This window comes from Patagioenas fasciata, chromosome 10 (genome assembly GCF_037038585.1).
Source record: "Patagioenas fasciata isolate bPatFas1 chromosome 10, bPatFas1.hap1, whole genome shotgun sequence".
NCBI lineage: Eukaryota > Metazoa > Chordata > Aves > Columbiformes > Columbidae > Patagioenas > Patagioenas fasciata.
In genome coordinates, this window is record NC_092529.1 from 18,959,593 (window position 1) to 18,982,479 (window position 22,887).

The 22,887-nt window shown below is 43.4% G+C and overlaps 1 long non-coding RNA gene across 2 annotated transcripts; it reads left to right on the plus strand.

Annotated features, from left to right (window-relative positions):
• Positions 1-2,147: 2,147 nt before the first annotated feature.
• LOC139828705 (uncharacterized) lies at positions 2,148-21,641 on the plus strand. 2 transcript variants are annotated; one of them, XR_011740620.1, is made up of 7 exons: positions 2,148-2,396; positions 8,791-8,923; positions 13,954-16,484; positions 17,210-17,319; positions 19,246-19,361; positions 19,737-19,898; positions 20,718-21,641. It is a non-coding gene; the product is annotated as an uncharacterized lncRNA (long non-coding RNA). The 2 variants fall into 2 exon arrangements; XR_011740621.1 differs by having other exon boundaries at positions 13,954-14,354; positions 16,417-17,319.
• Positions 21,642-22,887: the final 1,246 nt, after the last annotated feature.

A 22,887-nucleotide genomic window follows, 5' to 3' on the forward strand; every position in this document is an offset into this window, starting at 1 on the left:
GAGTAGAAAGGGATTCTCCCATCCTAAGTTCCTTGAGAGCCTGCTGTGTTTTCTATGAGTTTCACTATGAAAAATAACATAATAACATAACACCATTTGTATTTAAAAGACACATTTTGGAATGGAGCCCAGGAAAGACCCAAGCTCCCCTGGTCAAATACTTGTCCACTTTTTCACAGGTTCTGTGCTCTGTGAAAACACTTGCGTTTTTGTTTGTCTTAATGATTTCTTCTCCTAATTAGGTCTGCACTGTACAGCTTTCTGTCTGTCATGTTGTAAGACACAACTGAGGTGGTGGGTTTCACTGCAAAGGTGGTGGCTGCGGCAATATGAGGTGGGTGCTGGAATCGCTTTAGAGACTTTGCTTTGATGAGCAGTGAGGTTTAATTGCAATTAGCTGACACAGTGCCGACCGCAATTTGGCCTGGTCTAAGCAGAACAGCCAGCATCGTGTCAGCTAGCTCAGCTCTCTACACATGACTGCATTTCTAATGAAGACTAGCCCTTTGGTGGACATCTGGCATGAAATTCTCCATCTTCCTCTACTGCTCTCTCTTACATGCTGCAGTGGACAAAATCATTATAAATGGAGCATGAGTATAGATATTCGCTTATTGGTTTGGCTTTTCTAAGGCTTGGGGCGCTTGGGCTGTGCTGTGCTCGGTAAAAAGCTGAATTTGTTAGCGTAAGAGGAAATTGATCAGTCTTTCAACAGAACTTCCCATCCCTCAGCCCTTAAAAAGTGGGATCATTTTTCCTCCCGTTATTCCCAGGGGGAGTACATTCTGTCAAATACCAATTGCCTACAAATGTGGGGATCCCTGTTGGCCTGGGGTGCTATATTTCCCTCACGTTGCCCTAGAAGCCTGGGTTGAGAGCATGCAGCCATACAAACTGCTGTGGCTGTTTGTTCACCTTGCTCCTCAGCATCATGGAAAGTGACTCTTCACTAGTTGACATTAGGTGAGGGTTTCATCACTGACACCTGCTGCTTGAAGTTGTTCGTGATGTCTCTCACCGATTTTTAGAAAACAATTATGCTGGCTTTTCCCCAACACCTCCTCTCCATTGTTTTCATTTGTTTCTCCATTTTATGCAGGATTTCTGGTCTTAAACTCAACAGTCTACAGATTCGGGTTTGTAAAGGTTTGTAAAGACATTGAAAAAATCCATTATAATTGGGTGCCTTTTGAAAATATTGCTACACTTCTGTCTTTTATTTTAAACTTTTAACTATTGTTAAACATTTGGCCCTTAAAACATGTTTCTGAAACCAGACTGAGCTCAGATTTAGCCTTTCTGTTATCTAAAGCCTGTGCCCCACATTTTGGCAAATCAATCATTGCTATTCCTGCTTCGAAGCTGTAGAACAGGCTGTCAACTGATATTAATCAATCTTTGTCATTGCCCATTTCCAAAAGTCATTACCATGCTCAGCTTCACATTATATTCTCCAGCAGAAAAATAACACATTGTCAACTGTACTTTGTTATGAGTTACTACACAAGTGACCTTATTGATTGCACGTATGTAATAGAAGTCTGTATTTACTAAGAACCTTCAGTTTTTTTACGTTTGCCTTAATAGTATATTTTTTACATTACTTTGTTTTCCTTAGCAGGCAAAACAGCTGATTCCAAGTAAATGAAGATAGCTGAGGAGCTAGTATGAACGTTATAAGTAAATGAAGATATCAAGTACATCTGACTGTTGGAACACTAGGAAATGATTAATGACCCTTTCACACATTAAAAAGGGGTCTGCCAACACAGAGCTATTTCTATTGTCAGAGAGTAACACTTTAAATTCCTATCAATGTGGCCATGGTGGAGCTGGTGTGTATAAAAATCTTTCTTCCCAGCCATCAAGGCTTTACAGATGGATTTCTCCTCCTAGTTATTCCTCATGACGCTTGGCAAAGGATGACTGTAAGATACCTCCTTTCTCTTTTTAATTCCCTTTTTTTTTTCTTTTTCAGAGAAGAACAATTCAGTTTAGAAAGGCCTTTGTACCATATTCCTTATTTGTCTTTGTTGTTTTTCTCTACGTGCCAAGGGCAAAAAATGATGCATCCTCTCCAAGCTGATCCACGCTGTTGGATGCCATGGTCCCCAGACTAACGTGGTGGAGACCAACATCGTGGACACCACCCCGCAGTGCAGCGAGGGGCTGATCTCCCCCAGGAGCTGCAGCCCCATCTCAGCATCCCCAGCTGCTGCAAAGCCACGGCGGTCTCACAACCCCACTCTCCACGAAGACATGTAATAAGGAAAACCTTCACGGGCTCCTGAGCACAAAACCAATCCAGTTCTAACAACAGGTCTGAGACCTCAGAAGATGTAGCTGCAGGATCCTTTGCAAGGACTGGTGATTAATGTGGATTTCTTCACCATCAGGTGAGCATGGAAACTTTAACATTGTTGAAAGTTAGAGTTTTGCGCTAGCAAGGGCCCTCACGGGTCAGCGAATCCAATCCCCTGCTGCCGTAGGTAAGCATACCATAAAACCCCTTTATAAATGGAACAGTCTTTATATTAAAACTACCTCTTTGCAAAGCTGAATCAGAAGTAGGTCCAGCGCAGGATGCTTATGAATATCTATCTCATTTCCAGAGTAAATTCACTCTGGGCAATAATAACAATTTTTGCTCTTTGTACTGGTTTCTCAATGTTTTCTCACAGTCCCCACTGTTGGCCAAGATCTCGCATGCCTTTGGAAAAAATATCAGCACTTAGTGTAGGCAATGGAGCACAAGTTAGATTTCTGGTGGATTTTTTTTTTAAACTTCATTGAGTAAAGAACCCCTACCATATTCAGCAAGTAGGTATCCTCACTCCCTTCCATTTCTAGATTGCCTTAAGGTGTAGCCTCGGGAAAAATACATTACAGACTCAAGTCCTGAGCTGATGAATGCTACTCTTATGGCAGTAAGTTCAAGATCTGAAATGAACTCTTAAGAGTTATCACTAGCAGGAGACAGCAGCAGGTAATGGGAAGCGTTCCAGGGTGTTGCTGCTGAAAACCCTTTCAGCTGAGGATCCACAAAACCTCACAGTACAGGTTGTGACATCAAGACACCCTCAACTGTAAAAGAAAATAGAATATTAGTCAGGGCTTCAACAGCCCTTCAATATGTCATCGGTTTTATTGGGACTAAATCTCAGTCAGGCAGGTCACTCTGCAGTATTCTCATCCACTGCTGTATTTTGCTTTAGCTGGTTTATCAGAAGAATCAATCTCACTGGTATGATAAGAGTTCTAGTAACTCTGGAAGGAATTTCTGCTACTGGCTGGTAGAAGAAGAAGAATGCAGAAGTTTTAAATCAGTTCACACAAGGACACCTTAAACTCTGCCCAGTAAAAGCTTCACAACATAATTTGTCTGTCTTACCTGGAAAGTTTTATTATGAATACTTAGTAGGAGGTATCAACACCAAAATGTCAGGTTTCCTGGTCAAAAAGCACGTGTCATCTTCTCTTATCCAGGTTTTATTTAGAAAAATGCATGCAGGAGTTTCTGACACACCAGATCCAGCCTGAGTCAGTAACAATAGCAGATAATTGCCAGCAAACCACTTAGTGCATTTTAATAATGTCTGAAGAGCTTCCTGAATCCTCAGCCACGTCTCTCCCTAACACAAACATTTTCAATATTTAATTTGGGTGATGCCAAGGAAGACTGTCCTCATCTTCTTGCCAGCTGAAAAATCATGAACAGGTCTCAGGAGCATTGTGGCAAACAGCAGTAATGAGCTACCTTGACGGTGAGGGAGGATGGCTGTTGTGACCATCCATGGGCAGCTCTGCTATTGCAGTGAGAAGGGCACAAAGATTTGGATTTTTGAACCCACTGTAGAGTTTGGGTGGTGGGGTTTGTTTGTTTGGTTTTGTTCTGTTTGTTTTTGTGTGTTTTGTTTGTTTGTTTTGTTGTTGTCGGTTTTTTCCCCCTGTAACTTTTTACTCTAGCAAATGAGCTTCATCCTGTTTCAGCGAGCATAAGCTGTTGTAGCTTCAGTGATTACATATTTCATAGGCCATTGATTGAAGTGCTCTTTACAGTCCTTTCCCCTTCTGAATGAATGTTTATGCCCTGGAGGTTTCTTCAAAGGACCCAGGGGTGAGGGTTTCAACTTAAGAAAACATTTGTGCAGGTCCACATAGGCAGCCTTGCTCAGCATGGCAGGTAAGTATGTTAAGCACATTAGAGATTATGGTGTGAAAACACACAGAGTTATATACATGCCTGAGTGTGCAGGTGGATAGCAACAGACTGTTCTAAAATCAATTAGAAAATGGTGCAAGGTGTATATTAGCACCTATTTTATGTTATTTTTGTGTGTGTATGAGCTTTTGTTTTGTTGTTGGTTTTGTTTTGTTTTTCTCTTCTGCATATGCAACCAATCCATTAAATAGCAATACCCAAGAAAGAATCAGTGTTGTGTCAGAAAAGCACCTTTTCCCTTCTGCCATCATCAGTTTTGCTTTCTCCTCTGTGAGCATCATTCCTTCCTCCTCCAGTGAGCTTCTAATGCCTTTCTGCTTGAATGCTATGGTTACTGCATTGCATCCACTGATTTTAAAAATAAGTTTTCCAAATGCCTATTTCTGTCACGTATTAAGTGCTGTCCAAGGCAGGTCTGATAAACAGTGAAATAAAATCAGACCTGATCTATGTCACTTCTGCAGAAGGAAGAGGTGATATTTGCAGCCATTTGAATGGTGGTGTAAAAACACAGGGTGAGATCCCGAGGTGCAGACTGCTGCTGTGCCTTCGCATTTCTGCAGCCTCTCTCCATGGGCTGTCCCATCAATTCCAGCTCTGTTTCAGGAGCCTGGCGAGGAGGCCAGTGGGTTGGGGGGGTACACAGCAGCCATAACTGGGCCACCAAGGGCCACTGAGATGCCTTGATCAGCGTCCTCCAGGTGGATGAGGCAGTAGATGACTTCAGGGGTGGGATGTCTTCTCAAAGGTGTAGCAGTATTACTGAGATCTTTATCCCCAGCAGAACTTTGTGTTGCCCATCAGGCCTCCTGGGATAATAGACCACTAAATGTGTATCTTGAAAATGTGCTCCCTATAGTCTATTGGAGACTGTGTGGAAGGAAAGCCTCTAGCTCCACACATGCTGCTGCCCGTGATTACTGAGCTGGTTGTAGTTATTTCTAGGTAAAACATTAATCATGATGGATTGACTTTTTTATGCTTGGGATATGTGACCCTAAAGAAACAAATTTTAACTGAGTATTAATTAAATGCTTATTCCTGCTATTAACCAGTGCTTCAAAAATGTTTAACACAGCTTGTGTATGGCAAAGTGCTTTCATAATCATGCAGTTTTCTATTTATTATCTTTTCCATTGTTCCTCCACCTTGAGTTGTGGTTATATTGTTATTTCTCCTTTGATTTTTTAACCTTTACCCATCTTTTTGATTTTTGTTGCCCAGAGTGGATGGGTACCCTAAACTGTACAAGACATCCATGCTTTGAGAATGATGAGAGATGGAAATGTTTTAACCTCTTGGGGCAAAATACCGTGGGCATTGCTTTACAACTGAGGGAAACTGGTTTTGTCAATTGCCCCTCCCCTCCAATTTAAAAAAAATGAATCACCTAACAGCAAAGGCCCCTTATGTGTTGCAGCACAAGAGGGCAGTGTTACGTTGAATTGAGTCGCACAAGGGTACGATTAGCATGGGAACACTTTATGGCTGATTAATTTAGCCTGTTTGTGAGGAGGTGACTGCTTGGGAAGTGCAGGGTGAGGCCAGCTCCTCGGTGGGGCTCGACAGTGGAAGAGGCAGTCAAGTTCATAAACCACCTTCTTCGCCTGGTTTGGTGTCAGCTGCCTTGTGACACTGCTGGGCAGAGCATTTTGGGGCACAGGTTTTGCTCCAGGGTTCTGACAGCCACCCTGACCCCCATGGGGGTCTGCTGTGACTTACAGCACCCATCTGTCTCTGCCTACTGGGTTTTCCAATCCTACCTTGGGCACTGGGTTGCATTGATGGCTCTTGTCTGAAAGCTCAGCAGAGCAGCTGCTTCATTATCTGCATCTGGACTTAACAGAGCAGGAATGCAAATTCTTCACCAATTCCCTCCCATGGCATGGCTGGGGGTGAGATGTCCCAGCTCCCACTGTCTCTGATGGAGCTGCTGGAGCACTTGTGCCAGGTAACATCGCCCAGCATCCACAGGACCAAACTGGGCTGGTCCAACACAGAGGCTTGCCAGCCCTGAGCTGTGTCAGTAAATGACAACCTTGTTGTCAGTCAATGCCTTTTATGAGGTAATAAAAGAGAAGAAGTTAAAAAAAATATTATGCATGGGAACAGCTGTGAGTGCATAAAACTAAAGGTGTCCTCCCAGGGAGACGAGGGATGGGGAGAGGAACCTCTCCACAAAACAAGCATCAAGTCCCCCGCAGGGTACCAGTAACCTGATCTTTCACAGCATGGTCCTCTTTTACTGGGAGCTGCCTGGCTTCTGGGGCTCCTTTGTCAGCCTCTGTTTTTTCAGGAATGATCTGAGAGTGTGGCTTATCTCTTTTTCACTGTTTTCAAGGTAGCATGACATTAAAAGCAAAGGTTTTATGTGTAACTGCAGTGGTTGATCTTGAAACATGTATTACTGCACATGCAAAGAAAAGGTTGAGCATAGAAATGCATAATTTATTTATGCCTGAAGGCTGGTTGCTTTTATGTTCTCTAGTTTTCTGTTGGTTGTACATGCCTGGGAATGGACTTAAATCACTGACATGAGCATGAAATGGAGGCCACTAAAGGATTCATCTGTGCTTCATACTGTCTCAGCCAAGCCTGCCCATCTCAGGTGGTGCAAAGTCTTAGGAGATCCCACTGCAGGCTCAAAGCCTCAGGCACTATCGTTTTTTCATGTACAAAAAAACCTCACCTTGTTTTAATAGGAATTAATTAGCAGTTTAAATACTTGCAGGGCAGGAAATCCCCCATGGGGCTAACTTGTTAAGGTTTCTTTACACATTACCTCCCAGGAGGATGCAGACTTTCCGTTACTTTCCAGCATCCCTTGCTGCTTCAGCAATAACTCCAGTAATTGTATTACAGCTGCAAAGTAATGCAACTGCAACCATAAAATCTTTCCACTGCTCCTCTGTTCCCTTGTGTTAGATAGCATTGTGATGGGCAATAATTTATAGAAGAGTTATAGAATCTGAGGTTATAGTGTCACATATTCATGTCCAGGGTGCCTTTAAGCAGTGACAAGGTGATAATGTCAGTGTAACCACACACCCTGTTTGCATTATTTATTGCTCTCATAAATGACAAATTTGTATTATAAAATGATTGAGACATTTATCTGCTGTCCGAAAAAGCCAAATTATGAATGTGACATAATCTTAGGACAGACATTCCATTTTATTATTGGCATTTAACGAGAGAATGTGTAATTAAAGGAAAGTAATTAACCTGTTTCTAGGAACTTTGCATCTTTAATAAACAGGCAGCTAAAGCAGCTGTAAGTGTGTTGCTGGGAGCCCTGTCTGCCAAAGCTGACTTCTGAGACAGGTGGTCTGCATTACAATGAGAGAGAAGACAGTGTAGGAATGTCTGCAAAATGGTACCACAGAGTTGCATCCTCTTTAGGAGTTTTAATTTTTGAGACATTTTGCAAAGGGGTGATTTCTCCTCCTGTGGGGTGACCAGTAAGTTGGGGCAGGGGTTGAAGTGAGGTGAATCCCTGCTGAACCCTGGTGTGGCTTTACCACAGATATAACAGTCCTGGTAATGTGGGAGACCCTCACATGTCAGGTGACTGAATAGGACAGGAATCCCATTCAGTTTTCTTTGTCTAGTGACAATCACCAGGACTCGGAGTGACCAACTTGTAGAAGCAGTTAAAAATTAGGTAATGTTGAGTTATCCTATCAGCAAAAACCATCGGTGGTAGTGTGGGCTGGCTCTCCACTGCTGTGTCTGCTCTGTGTGGTGTGGCTTCTGTGCCGCACCTGCTGCAGTGTGGGATACTCTGCTGGAAGCTGTTCTTGTTGCACGTAGCAGGAGAAGGCAACCACAAACAAATTCTGTGAGTCCTCTGTTACTGTTCCACATTTCCCCCTTTTTGAAAAATGTGACTCGTTCCTATAGTTTAAAAACCCTTCTGGTTGTGGAGGTGTAAAGTGTATCCAGAAGGACAATAAGCATGAGTAGCAGCAAGAGAATTTGCAATTAGGTATATGGGAAATATGGTATATTCACAATGTATGTGGTGAAACGCTAGAGACTGTGGGATCCTGGAGATATTCAGATACTCTCCACTAGGCCCTGAGCAACTTGATCCACCTTTGATATGAGCCCAGCTTGGAGCCAGAGGTTGGGATCAGTGACCTCCAGTGATGTCTCCCAAGCCAGACTACTCTGAATCTGGAAGCTGATCAGCTCCCTGACCACTTGAATCCCAGAAAGTGCTTGTCTGGCTGCCCCGGGATATGTGGGCTGTGCCTCTGGGGAAGGCAAGGATGAAGACCTCTACCTGGAAGGTGTACAGCAGCTGTGCTGTATATGCCCCAAATACAGGTGTGTGCTGTGCTTTTGGCGCTGCCAGGCATATCAGCCTTTCATGCAGTTTATTACAGGGATACAAGGAAATTATATATAAGAGCTCATGCAAATCATGAGGATGCTGGGAAGCTGTTCTGACACCTGACAAGCCACTGCTCTTCTGCTCTAAAAATTCTCTGTATCTGCTTATCCTTTGCAAAGTGACACCAGTATGAATGTGTCTGATTCTGTAAAGTGTGCTTTTTCTGCAGGCGTTCAAGCTACTTTGAGCTGCATGATTATGAGAGCTCCGTCTCAGCTCCTGGTATGCTGTCATCATCAGCATTCATAACCATTGCCTGAGAGGCACTGGGTGGTGCGAATCAAGCCCTGGTGCAGCTGCAGGTGAGTGCATTCCTCTACTGGAGCCTTGGCACACCCTGCATGACTGTCACCATACGAGTCCATCACTGCGCTGGATAGTCAGGCAGGTAAGAAAGGCTGTGCCTGTAATTTAAATGAGATTCTGGCTCATCTGAGGTGCACAGTCCTGCCACAAGGTTAATTACTTTTCTTTAAATAAATATGGCAGTGAAATCTTCCATTCTCTTCTTTGGTATACTGATAGAAAGTTCAAGGAAAAGAAAACTGATATGAATTTACACTTCAGAATTGTATTACTATGTCTGGAAAATATTTGCCCTGGTGCAGATGCAGATAAACCAGAGTCGCTGATGAAGTGATAGTACGGACAGCAGCGGGCTTATCTGTGTGGGGGAATGGCTGGACCAGCAAACCATTTCTCATGTAACCAAAGCCTAGACAGTTCTGTAAGCTGGATACATGGCCATGGCAGGAGGAAGGTGCCATAACATTCAGACAAATGACCATAACCACCCAGAGGTTTTGGTATTTGCTGCAACTAATCCAAGCTGGGTGTGTGTGGTGTGGCGTGATCTGTCAGCACCTTCCTTGGACGCACAGCCACTGGAAGCTGAGTGTGCTTGCATGGGGTGTCAGTTGGCTGGGGATTTGCAGTTGCATAATGGGATGGAGCATAAATTCAAGTCCTGCTATTATCTCTGGAGATGGCATTGGAACTATTTGACACCTTATCAGTTCATAACATGTCGGCTTTTGAAACACTCCACTTGAACTTTACGAGCTTTGCCTGTGAAATGGCGCTGTGCAATGCACTCAGGGCAGCTATCATGCGCTTCAGATGTCAACCGCCATGCCTGCCATCCAGTTCAGTGCAAGATAGTCCCCTGTGCAGCTGTGGTTTTGGCTTCTTGTTCTGAGTTTTCAAAACAAGGGAATCACTGCAGCTTTCACAGTGTAGTGGCTTCTCCAGTGCTGGCTCTCCACCCACCGCCTCCATCCAAAGGTCCCCGAGCAGGAAAGCAGCCCCTGAGCCGGTGTCTGGTGCTCCAGCACAGCTGCAGGAACAGCCTCCTGCCTTGCCAAGGAATGAAAAAGGGAAGGAGGTTCATTTTCTGCGGTGAGCTCATATTCTGAGAATGGGCCGTGGTGGCTTATTGCTAACATATGCAGCACTAGACTATACACAGGCAGGGCTGGGGGGTGGCTGGGGATTGCCTGCAATCCCAAACAACAAAGCAGGAGAGGTTTACAGGGGGGGTGACAATGGTGGTTGCACCTCTTCATGCTGCCAAGAGACCAGACACTAACCGGCCAGATGTTAACACTGAGGGGATTTAACCAGTCACAGTGCTTTGAAGTTTTTTTTTCCTGAGCTCTAAGTGTATCTTTTGAAAGGCTAAAATACACTTTGAGTGCTGTGTTGTCATTGCAGCATCCGGTCCTGCTGTAGGATGTGCCACTGTCTCAGAATAGAAGGCATATATTTTTTTGTTGAGATTTAGTTTCTGAATGAGTGAAAGATCAAGCAATTGCCATAAAGCTTTTCTCTGAGTAATGCTCTTGTCCTTCTAGATTTGGGCGACTATCTGAGACAGTCTATATTGGCTGACGATTAAAGGGTAGAGGGAGACTGTGGGTCTGGCTGCAGTTTCCTTCCACCCTGTCCTGGCAAAACAAAACAAAGACAAATGTGACATCCTGCCCCATGCATTAGGTAGGGGAGCAGGTTGGGGACTAGGAGGCTGGGGGATAATGGTCTGGGCTGCCCTCACCGATGGAGCCAGGCTGACTCCATCCTCCCCAGCTGGAATGTGTGGGGAAGGGGAGCACATGGGAACTTGCAGCTCTATGACGCTGGGCACCAAAGGGATCCTGGTGGAAAAGCGGGCAGAGCATCCTGAGGTTCTCCTGGAAAGGACCATACAGTCTTCAGAAGGCTTTCAGGTCATGTTGGATTAACGTGCATTGAGAAAGTTGAGGTGCAACTGATCTTTGGGATAAGGGTGTGCTAGAGTCCAGAAATGCTCAGCTGAGGTCCTTCCCAGCCTTTTCACCCCTTTGAATCTCCAACCATGACCTTCTCACGGTGTGACTGAGTCTAAGCCCACAAAGAAACCATGTTCTTCATGACCTCAAACTCTGTTTTGCAGAGGGGTTACTAGGCACACCTCAACCACATTTTTTTCTCCCGGTGATAGCATGGCTATGCTGAGTGCTTGTTTTGAGATCCTCTGTCCCACAGGAGGGCACCAGGGCAGAGGGATGCTGGGGACGCCAGGACCTGTGGGTCCATCCCAGGAGCCACCTTTCTCCACACTTTAGCAGGTAGGCAGTAGTGAAGCCAGAAAGGCAGGGAAAGTGGACATGTAAAAAGCCAGACGTGGTTTATACCCAAAGGCCAGACAGAATCAATATGTTCCCACAGAACATATTGCATCTAATCAATGTTTTCTGGTGGAGAATTTCTGACACGGTTGAAACCTGAGGCTGGATTTATTTGCAAATGCCTAGTGAGTGATAAGCAGGTGATTTAGTACAACATTTATTTTGCACTGGAAAAAGAAACATATTAAGGCCAGCACAATTCTTTTACTCTGTGATGTTGAGAATGGTGACTGCCCAGCAGGTCATGGCAGAAGCTGTGTCTGCTCTACTTCTGGGCCAATTGTTGAGTTTTTGCTACTGGAGATGGCAAAAAATAACCACTGTTAATTAGAGTTGGGAAGGTTCCAGTTCTTGATTTGGAATAAAACTGGAAGTGCTGGCAATTTTTAGGAAAAGCTTTTTCTTGCAAAACAATTGAGATTCAGAAATCACTAGGTCACAACTCTAGTGGTGCTTACAGGAAACAGTAATAAACCCCCTTAGCTAGCTGGGAAAAAAAAAAACCAACAACTCTTCTTTTTTAGTATGCTGTATTCAGCCCCTTCTAGATGAAGAAGTCAAACAGATTTACCAGTAGAATGAAGACCCTTTCCTTGCTTTATATTGGGCTGTGTATGCTATTGCAAACTGTTGTTTGTACAGTAAGCTAAAGAAAACTTCTGTAGCATGAAGGATTTTGAGATCCTAGACTTTCATCTTGTCCTGGATCTGCTGAAAATATCCTGCATGAAAAAAAAACAAAGCTTTACAAAAAAAAATCAGTGCTATGCATAATAAAGCCACTACAGGAATTGTTGTTTATACACAAATATGTAAAAATCAAACCAGATGCAGGAGGACACATTTCAACTCTACGGAAGCAAAAGGAATTGCTAACTCCTAGATGAAGGCGATGAGTTGAAAGAGAGCAGTTTGCACAAAATGTGTGAATATGATCAAAATGGCAGTTTTTGCTGAAAAGAAAGAAGCAGAAACTCTGCAGGGAAGCTTTTGCCCAGCTCTGAAGCAGGGCGTTCAAGGCAGAACGCTGGTGCACATTTTGGTTGGTCACATCAGGGAGAGCCAGGAAAAAATCATTAATCCACCTCTTTTCCCCGCAAGGTTGTTGGTTATAACTGAGAGAGACAGCCCAAAACTTCACTGCAGGGTCCTCCCTTCCTGGCTGACAGTCCTTTTGCCAAGATGTCCTACAGGAGTGATGTTCCTCTGGTGGCCTTGCTCATGAGACCTGGCCAATGGCATTTGTGGCATATATGGGCCAGGAGGGACAGGGAAGGGAACATCTCCTGTCCCTATTCCCTTTCCTTCCACTGATTGCCTGGTGCCATCCTACACTGAGTCTCACCTCTTCTTTTCCAGTGAATTAGAGAATCCAGGGGGAGAAGTGCTTGTTTTGTATGTCAAGGTGAGAGCCTTGGTCTCGACAGCCTCAGCAAGATGCCTTTGGTCTGGTGGGAGAAGCTCTCCTCTCTGCAGGCCTTGAAGTGTGCCAGTGCTTGATAAATCTAATTTGGTCCAAATTTACTGCAAGACACCATCTCTTCAGAAAAACGTGTTTACTTTCCTTCTGGCAGTGACCCAGCAACACGACACTAGGACTGCACAGAATTGCAAGTGCAGTGTATTGAATTATTGCTGCTCCTTTGACTGACATGCAGAATTGAAGTTATAACTGATCTCGTTTTCCATGGAAATCTGTTGCATTTAAGTATACCTAATTGAATACATCTTATCTGTACACAGGGACTGCTTGTCCTATTGCTTCTCTGTCACTCTGGGATTGTATTAAGGTGCCTTATTTTGCCCAGAGTATGTACCCTTACAGACCTGAGCGTGTACTCCAATTGTAGCAAGTTTTCCGTGACCTTTTTATTCAACTTCCTCCTGGCTGTGCCTACCAAAGAAAAAAAAAAGAAGTTTCTCCATTCTTACTTTTGTTGTGGGACCCAGAAAACTCAGCTTTATACCTTTTATTTCAGCCAGGCACTAGTCGGCTGATTTCTTTCTGCACAGGGCACGGTCTCTTCTCCCAATTACCATGACTGTTGGAGCTTTAAAGTTGATGGTTTTATGTTGTTGGAATACAAATTGATCATTAGAAATATTAATAATGACTGCTTGACTTTATAATTAGCCGTGTATCTACATTGCATTCAGGAGCTGTTAGTCTTCAATGAACACATTCCAAATAATCCATTTATATTTAAATAAATTGACATGCACTAGCTATCTCAATCAATCTAAATCTAATTCCTATTTAGAAGCCTCTCCTTTGCCACTTATATTTTTTCTTAGGATAGGAGAAGTTTCCTTGGGATTGGGAGCCCCAGAAGGGGTGAGTGGGAGCAGAGACATTGACCTGCTCCCCTTGCATCTTCCTCACCCACCGGCTATGGGGAAATTCAGATCATGATAGCGGGTTTATAACATTTGTGGGACAGAGGCTTGCATCTTTTGTCACTTGCATGAATTATTGGATGTCTCCAGCAGATAAGAAGATTCCTTGAATCTGAGATTGTTAAAAATTAACTTTTATTTTTCCCTGCATAAAATTTAAAATTATCCGCTATTGCTTATAATAGCTTGATTTAAGTTTGTTGGTCACTTTACTGATGTACTAAATTAAAGGCTCTTCTGGCTTATTGTCACACCTGATTGAATTCCAGGTAACAGGCACATGAAGGAGCTTCATAGCAGTCAACCACAACATGCAGATGAGATGATTGCAGAGAGCTGGAACTTTGAGCTGAGCTTGCTCTGCAAAGTTTGGATCCTGCCAAACCCAGGAAGATGAGTTTTGTGATTCAATCTCTCACCCATGAAGTGAAGATTATAATTTTCAGTATCCTGAAGCTTCTAATAATTTAACAACTCGGGGCAAATATTTCAGTACATATGAGCAAGAAACTCAGTTACCAGATTTTTGGGAGAAGGAATTGCATTCCTTACTCATTTGTGTGGATATTGAAGAGGAGAAGACCATACTGTTTCTGCAGATGGGAGGACCAGTCCTCTGCTAGTGGACACTCTGTATGACATTGCTAAAGCCACATTAGATCTCAGCGGGGTGAGGATCACAGTGATGAGTTTCTCTTTTGAGGAGGCTGAGTTTTTTCACTAGCAAAAGAGAGGGGTGCTGTCAAAACCTGAGGAAATTATTCCTCCCCAGGGGACCAGAGTATATGTGAATATCTCTGCCCCGAGCAAAGACTTCGAACCCCACTAGGGAGTTCCTGAAGGTGATGAAAATACTGTTTTTAACTGGTTTGCGGTATGTTTTTATCCCCATGAAGCTCCTATGAAAACACACACACAGAGAACACATCTTGCTGCAGAATGATCTTACTTCTCTACGTCTTATTCTTAGTGAAAAGAAATAAACTGAATAATAGGAAATCTCTCCAACTTATGATGCAAATGGAGATTGTTAACCTTTCAGTGCTTGGCCAGCTGGGGGTGAATTGCGCATTTGCTGCATGTGTTACACACTGTCCCCAGCTCTGGGCAGTCACCGATAGATAGACAAGTTGGCTAAAGGAAAGAGAAACAGAGCTACTAATGTGGATATGGCTGGTAGGTCAGTCCAGCCTGAGACCTGGGTTAGCTGGGATGGCAGGAGACCTGAGGGACATCACTTTACTGATTGCAGGTGTTAGGCTGCAAAGGAGGCTTGTTTGGAAGCAGTGTTCTGGCCGACAGCTCTTGCCTGGGGCAACCCACCGGATAGATGGAGCACCATCCTTCCTCACAGTAATGGGTGTTCTGTGCTGGGGAGTGCTTCCAGCTCCCAAGGACCCCATAGCATGAACAACACTGGAGTTTTTTGGAGAGGAGCTGAAAACCTGCCCAACTGACCCTTGGATTGGGGGAGAAGCCTGCGTGGGGCTTCATTAATAAGGAGCCGTTGGGGGTTGTTGAACAAAAGGACTTGTCCTGCAATGGTACGGTAGGCAAGGAGAGACTGGGTTTATTTGACTGTGTTTCAACCAGGTATGATGGGTTTTTTTCCGCTTTGAAAGTTCCTTTATTCTTGTTTGTGCCTCCACAAAACAGCTGTGGTGTTTCAGGGGTCCTGGGGTTTTTTTGTGTGCACAGTGGAGACGGGTGCAGATTGGGGCAGCGATGGGTTCACACCACATGCTGGAAAACACCCAGCACCATCTGGTGAACTTTAAACCTCCCATAGCCCCTGTCATCACCTAAAATCACTGCAAGGTGCCACACAGGAGAGCAGAAAGGGTGAAGATCAGGGGCAGTTTTACACAACTTTACAGGTAGAGGGAATTTGTGAGGTGAGAATGGCCATGAGATGCTAGAAGTGGAGAAATCCCAGTGGGTCTACCAAATTTAACCTTGGCATAGGGGGGAACCTGGAAATAGTACGTGTTTTGCGCATTTTATCACTGCTAGCTGTTCCCAGTCAGATTCTTTATCTGGTGGGGTTTTGTTCACTAAAGCTGCTTGATGTTACCTTTCATTTTCCCCAGTCATTCTTCCATTCTAATGACCTGTTGTTGTCCACCCTTATTATCTGGAGTCATTTGGGTGACATCCCTGTTTACTTCTTCAAAAAAATTCCACTACCTTTGCTAAAGGATGGATCACATCCCATTTAGAGTCAAGAGAAAGACTTCAATGAGCGCTAAACTGGACCTGAAACTGTTGCTTCCTTTCAGGTTTCTCAATATGATATTTGCCTCCTAGCAACCACCATTTGCAGGCAGTGGCACAGCAATATTAGGCTCTCAATTGCAGGCTGCAACTGACATCCCAGTGCATCCCACAGGGCTTTACAAAGCAGCTGGACTATCAACTCGCTCCACTTGCTGCAAGTGTCATTTAGACAGAAGCGTTATACAACAGTCTGAAATGCAAAGGAAAGTACTGTCCTACAGGGGCTGGAACAGAAGGATAGGGAGTGTAGCAGTGTGGGTTAATACCCCAGGTGTGACAGAAGTATCCAGAGGATGTTTGGGGATCACCTGCAGTTTTGTTGCCTGGATTATCCCAAATGGGTGGTGAAGCTCTGTCTTGGAGCTGCACTTTGTGCATGGGCTCATCCCAGATTCAGTCTTCTAGTCTTGTTCTTTGACAGCTAATTTGGTGCCTGTTTCTTCCTTTAATTACAGCAATTCATCACACTCTCTGCCAGTTCATCCTCTCTGATATACCGGGATGGTGAATGTCATTTGTTCAGGTAGGACAAGGTGAAGCTTGCCTGCTGGGAGCAGTGATTTTTCCTTAAGGACCCAGCAAACGCTTTCAGCTGAGTGGAGTATTTGGGTTATTTTACCTCCTTTCTGCTTCCTTTTCTCCTGTGTTTGCATGACCATTACATAGATTCAGTTCCTGATTAGTGAAATTGCATCAATTGTGGGTCTGTCTGGGGAAATTCAAGATGATCTTTTATATTCAGCTGTATCAGAAGAAAGTTGTGTGTTGTTCCTGTGGGGCTGCAGAATCAACAGCACTCATGCAGCTCCATCAGCGGGACATTTCGAATGAGTACTTTTCGTTCGGAACAGCCTGGCCTCCTTAGCTCTTTCTTAAGGACCTCACAATAATGGACATCTCACAGGGTTTGGATGAATCACTTCCATTCTAGCGTGTCCTATTTAAAATCTGCCAGTGACTCTTCCTTGTTCATTAGCCACTAATTTAAGAGCTAAGAGACTTGTTGCTCTTGATATTGGTGGGGTGATTCAAGGTTATTTGGTCGTGGTGTTTCATGAGATCTCAGCTTTCATTAGAGGAAAAAAGTAAATATTTAATAAACTGAATGATTCCAAATAGAAAGCTGAACATACAGAGCTGCAGGGGCAAAATTCAGAAGGCAAGTTAAGACTCTGCTGCCTTTAAAAGTATGTTGCAGTTATTATTTTTAGATGTCATGACATTTTTAATGAACTCTGGATTTTTTAGAGCCTGGAGCAACTCAGTTGGGAAGAATTATAGTTTTAAGCAGCAACACACCTTTGGAATCTTTCCTGGTTTAGCTGAGGGCGAAGAGGATACACTAGAGAGCTGTGCATGTATGTATATATTTATTTGTATGTTGCATGTATATGTATACATTTTAACATGTCCATTTTACTTTAATTGTATTAGGCTTACTAACTGGATGGTTTGCAAGGGTCATGTCTGTAATCCAGAAGACTGTGTATTTTACTTGTTCAACAGTCACAATATCTGGATTATATAAAAATAGCTATTTAACAACTGCTTTTCCCACAGCAATTAAGAACCTATGAAAGTTGAAAGATTATGAGCATCATATAATCAGCTTGTGCACAGTCTAATGAGGCTCCATTTTCTCAGTAAATATAATATTTTATTTCTTGAGAATATAAAGAATAAATTATGATAAATATTTATAAGTTATTCTTGTCTTTCTTCTGTCATGGAACTTTCATCAATTAAGAACACTCAAAAAAAAAAAAAAAAAGGTACTCACATTAGAAATGCAGCTTATTTAATGCCGTTTAGTATTCATACTTCAGTGGTGGCCAGAAGACCCAATCCAAGTTCTCACGCTTCTCATGCCTAATTGCTGGATGCTCAGATCAGGCTACAGTGAAAGTCCAGATAATCCCAAAGGTTCCCTGTTGTCCACACGTGTCACAGAAAGGTGTCTGGATGTCTACCTGTGTGAGGTCAAGATGGCCATGGGAGCAGCATGAAGAGCACTCAGTCATCTGTCGAGGCCACTTCATCTAAGGATAACAGTCAACCAAGGCATGAGAGATGGACACTGCTCCTCACGCCTACTCTGGGAGCAAATCTTGGAGTAATGCACTGTGAAGCAACAGAAGTAATAATCTCAGGCTTAAATACGGCTTTTCTGAGCTACTTGCACAGCTATTTACTGTGCTTTATCATCAAAGTGGGTTGGACACTGCACACCACGAGTGGTTCGTGTCAGGGCAGCGGGTAAATGTGCGTATTTCGAGGAATGAGCTACAAGATGTCACTCAGCAAGCAAAGTTTTCTTCAAAGCTTTGTTCTTTAGACTGTTTGTACATAAGTTTTAACAAAAGAGACCAAAACAGTTTTCTCTGTAGACAAAAAAAAAAATATCTTGTTTGGGCTACGTTCCCAACCATCTACATTTTGACATGAAAAGCACAACATCCTCAGAGCTGATGTGCCTGATTGGACACAGCGAGCAGGGGCTTCCAGTCTCCAGGCATCATCTCCCCACTCCGCTTCCTGCAAGGCAGCCCTTGGAAGCATCAGGTTTTGGAATCTAATTCTAAACAATGCATCTGTAACTCCACTTGAGGTTTCTTATGTGAGTTTTGGGGATGAATTTTCTGTACTTATTCCAGTCCCTACTGGAGTGACCACTCAGGAGATGTTTTGGCCATGGCATGAGCTGTGCATATGCCTCTGAACCTGTTTTGTCAACATGGATTGTACAGCACACTCACGCAAGATCTCTTAGAGAGTTCAGTTGACGTCTGCTACAATAATGGTCTGACTGCAAGGAAAGTAATGTGAAGATATATATTGTTATTTCAATTACTTTTAAAATCGCACTTACTTAGATCCCTGTGCCTGACTTGGGCATTAAAGTATGGATTGCATCTGATTCAGACAACACATCATTTTGTCTGTTCAATGTATATAATAGCTTATACTTCCATCCCTGGGCAATCGCCTCTGCTTTAAAGAGTGACCCTGAATTGTATTTACACAATAAATTAATGTTCACTTCTTACAGAGAAAAATTGCTCTAAGGAATCTGCGTAAGTGCAATTTTCTCTGCTCTTCTTTCATGATCTCTATCATAAATAAGTAACTATGAGTGCTCATGGGACAGTGCAAGGGCTTCTCACAAGCAGTTGCTTTTACAACTCATTTATGGCTAGGGTACTGAGGAACTAACAGTCTGAAACAGAACCAATACTTGTTGTAAATACATCTCTTAACACGGATATATCTTCATTTTCTTCCAGGAAATCAGATGATTGCAGAACAGAGACTCCTGAAGAACCTTTTTTTGAAGGCAAAGGTGACCTCTTTGCAGCAAGATATTAACGGGTATTGTGTGGACAGCTGCTGTGACTGCAAGGCAAGTTTCTTTATTTAAGGAGGAAGAATTCATACTTGTCACCAGGGAAAATTTTAAATGTGCAAGAAGTGTCTCATGTAGTATGAAATACTACTGTGCTCTTTCCTGAGGCATATGCTTAGATAGGGTTTTCTCTAAATAAAATAAGGGTGGAACATTGCATGCCAGATGTCTTCTTAAACATACTTGCTAAACAAGGTCATGTTAATTCATCTGGGTTCAAAACAATTTCACTTACAGGATCAGGGATTATCATTTCATGGAGACTGAATAAAAGGTGCAGACGCCCCTGCTTATTGCAGGATGATTGGACTAGATGACCTTTGAAGGTCCCTTCCAACCCAAACTATTCTATGATTCTCTGATTCTTTACAGTATGCAAGCGCAAGTTGGCAGCCAGGTCCTCTTCAGTGGAGCAATGAGAGGTGGACCTCCTGCCATAGGGGTGATGCCCCATGAGGGGTCCAAGCACTCAGCTGAGCTGTCCGTGTGTCTATCTGCAGACCATGGCTGTGTCCAGATGAGCACCCGGTCCAGGTCTGTGTGGGCAGACTTAGGGCAAAGGGTGGTCTGGGCTCTCCTTGGCCTGCCAGGCTCTGCAAAGGCAGAGGAGTTTCCCCTGCAGACTCTCCTGGGAGGAGGGAGCTGGCTAATAGGGCTCGGCAGGCGTTCGGTGGTCGGGCTTGCGAAGGCTCTTACGCCTGTGAATTAAATCACTGTGCAAAGGCAAGGTCCTTGAGAGCTGTCACTGTGCCCTTTTTTTGGCTGGGAAACTGTATGCGATTCCCACCGAGGGTGGTTATGTAAATACCGCTCTCACGATAGTTAACTAACGGAATTAACTCAGCTGTGAGGCAGAGGCATTATTCCTCTAATTTGTCCTCCACAGTCCTCTGACCACCACACTGCTGGTAAAAGGGCATTCTTGTATCAAAGCTCTGACAGGGCTTTTAATCAAATAAATCCATTTTAGAATAATTTCTCATTTATGCTTCTTGTTTCCCTTTATCTCTCTTTTTCTTTTTTTTTCTTTTAACTCTTCTCATTGAAAAAAAAAAGACAAAAAGGGCAGGGAGGAACATGGGAAAAAATATAGTACTCATTTCTCAGTTTTGTTAAAAAAAAAAAAATTTGGAAAACTTTCAAAATCTGCTTGTGAAAATTTCCCATTTCAAAATCAGGCCAGTATCTGGGCTCACTCCAGCCAGTTTTCATAGGCATTTTGAAAGTCTCTGTTAATATTCAAGCTAAGGGTGGACTATCACCACCTTCCTGAAAGAGGAAGGGAAGCAAGTTTGGATGGCATGACAAAGGAGCATGTGGAAAGAAAATGATTGCTTATTTTCTCTTCCACAGGATCCACCCTGCCACATGGGGTTGTGGATGGAGGAAGGAGAAGGGATCCTTACAACAGCCCCAGCTGCTTCAGGGCCTGCAGAAAAAGGCAATCGGTTGGGCAGGGAGAGAAGTTAATCTGCAATACCTGGGTTTTGGGGTCCTCTCTAAACACACGAGGTTCCTGCACAGAGATGCTGGAGTCCTCTGAGGGACCGGTGCCATAAACATGCTCCTTGGCATTTGAAGGCATGGCACACTGTCGGCTATGGTTTGTTAGTCATTCTGGATTCCCTGACCCTCCAAATCTTCAAGAAGAGACTTGGTATTTAGTCTCTGACATTTTATTTCCTAGAGGACTGTTCTTAAAATACTGCAGTTTATGTACAAAATGTTGTTTATGTATAAAATACTCTTGAAACTCATTTGGGTCCTGAGTTGACCTCTTCCTACCCCTCAGATCTTTCAGCTTCTTATTTGATCTGTCTCACAGTGTCAGACGCGCTGCTCTCCGTCTCCCATGCAGTACACAAAGCTCGCTTCCCAGTACACATACCTAATTTGTAGCTAATACTCTCATTGTGGCTACTTTAATAACAGTATAGATTTTTTTTCTAAATGAGATGCACATGTGGTTCCTAAGCCAACATTTTTCTGTTTCGGATTAAGTATATTTTTTTTTTTTCCAAGATGCCACATCATACATAATTTTCTATAATCTTTTCTATTGATTTCATTCTTAGCCTCCATCAAAACAATGCTGGAGTGATCGAGCAGCAGATTGTGACCTACCCTGCAGAGAAGGAAAGGACAAAAGGAATCTACTTACACTGTTATATTGACCTTCTGCTTTGTGGATAATAGCCTCTGGTCAAAGGAATAATATTAGCTAAAGAATAATGTTTCCAAAGGTGGGAGTCCTGTCTGTTTTGTCCCCTTCTAAGGCTCCCAGAAAGCCTGTCTCCCATGTGGGACACAGGGCTGCTGGGCGGTACCTTCTCCTTCCAGGAAAGGCTGGAAATTCAGAAGATGTCTGTGACATTCTTGCAAGGCCACAGGCAATGAGTACAATAAGGACAAGCCCAAATCTTGAAGGGGAACAAAATTATAACTAAAGCAGCTGGAGCTGAAAAAGGTCACTGGCTCAGTTCCAGAATGACTGGCATGTTTTGATGTTTGTGGAATATCCTCATGTTTCTTACTGGGACACACTGCTGGGACAAGATCACGCCAGAGCAAGTTTATGATGCTGAAACATCTCCTGGGTTTGTCTGCAGCAGAAATACCCTGTGGTTTCTCTACATCTGGGTAAAATTACCAAGTCCTGGAACACATGCAAATTAACAATAAAAATAAAAAGCTTTCCTTCCACCCCCCGTCACCTCCTCCCACTGACACGATTTAAAGATTTAAAATCAGTTTGTATCGTGGCCAGAGATTGGAGTTATGATTGTAATGTTTCCATTTAGAACAAGGAAATTGAGCTAGAGCAATTAATCAGTAACAATATGGGAAAGTAAAAACTGAGGCAGTCACTCAAAGCTTGCATGCTTAGCTGGGTGAGGGGAATTTTAGAAAACTTCTGTCTTTTACTGCCCATACAGGTTTTATATTACCAGCTTCCAAGTACAGAGAGAAGTGGTGCTTTGTGTTGTACTGCTTCACCCAGCATTGTAAACCCGTTCATTGACAGGGAGTGGATATTTAATTATGAATAATCCTAAAGTGTTTCACTGACTCTTGTACAAACTGTGCACTCAGGCCCATTTCATACAGCCATGAAATGCCATCATCCCTCAGGTGAAACAAAGCAACTCTTCAGCAGCACAAAGCAAATCTGCAGAGCAATTTAAGAAAGGAAGTGAAGAATAATGGATTCATTTGAAACTGCAGGGGGATTTTAACTATGCAGAATGCAATTACCAGAACTGGAGTTTATCCAGGACACTGGGGTTAAGACCCCATCTATTACAAAAGATGCCACAAAATTGCCAGCATCCTTCCCTTCATTTCCTACGTGTTACTCACTGGACTCCTGAGTACACACTGAAAGAAGCCAGTCCTGTTTAGGTTGTGAAAAATGATGGGACCTCAGGGCAAGGTGCAGAGGAAAAATTAGTATTTCTCACTGACCAGAGATTTCTCTTCGCACATAATGCAAAGGACTTTGTATTGGAGAGGGAAATGAAGG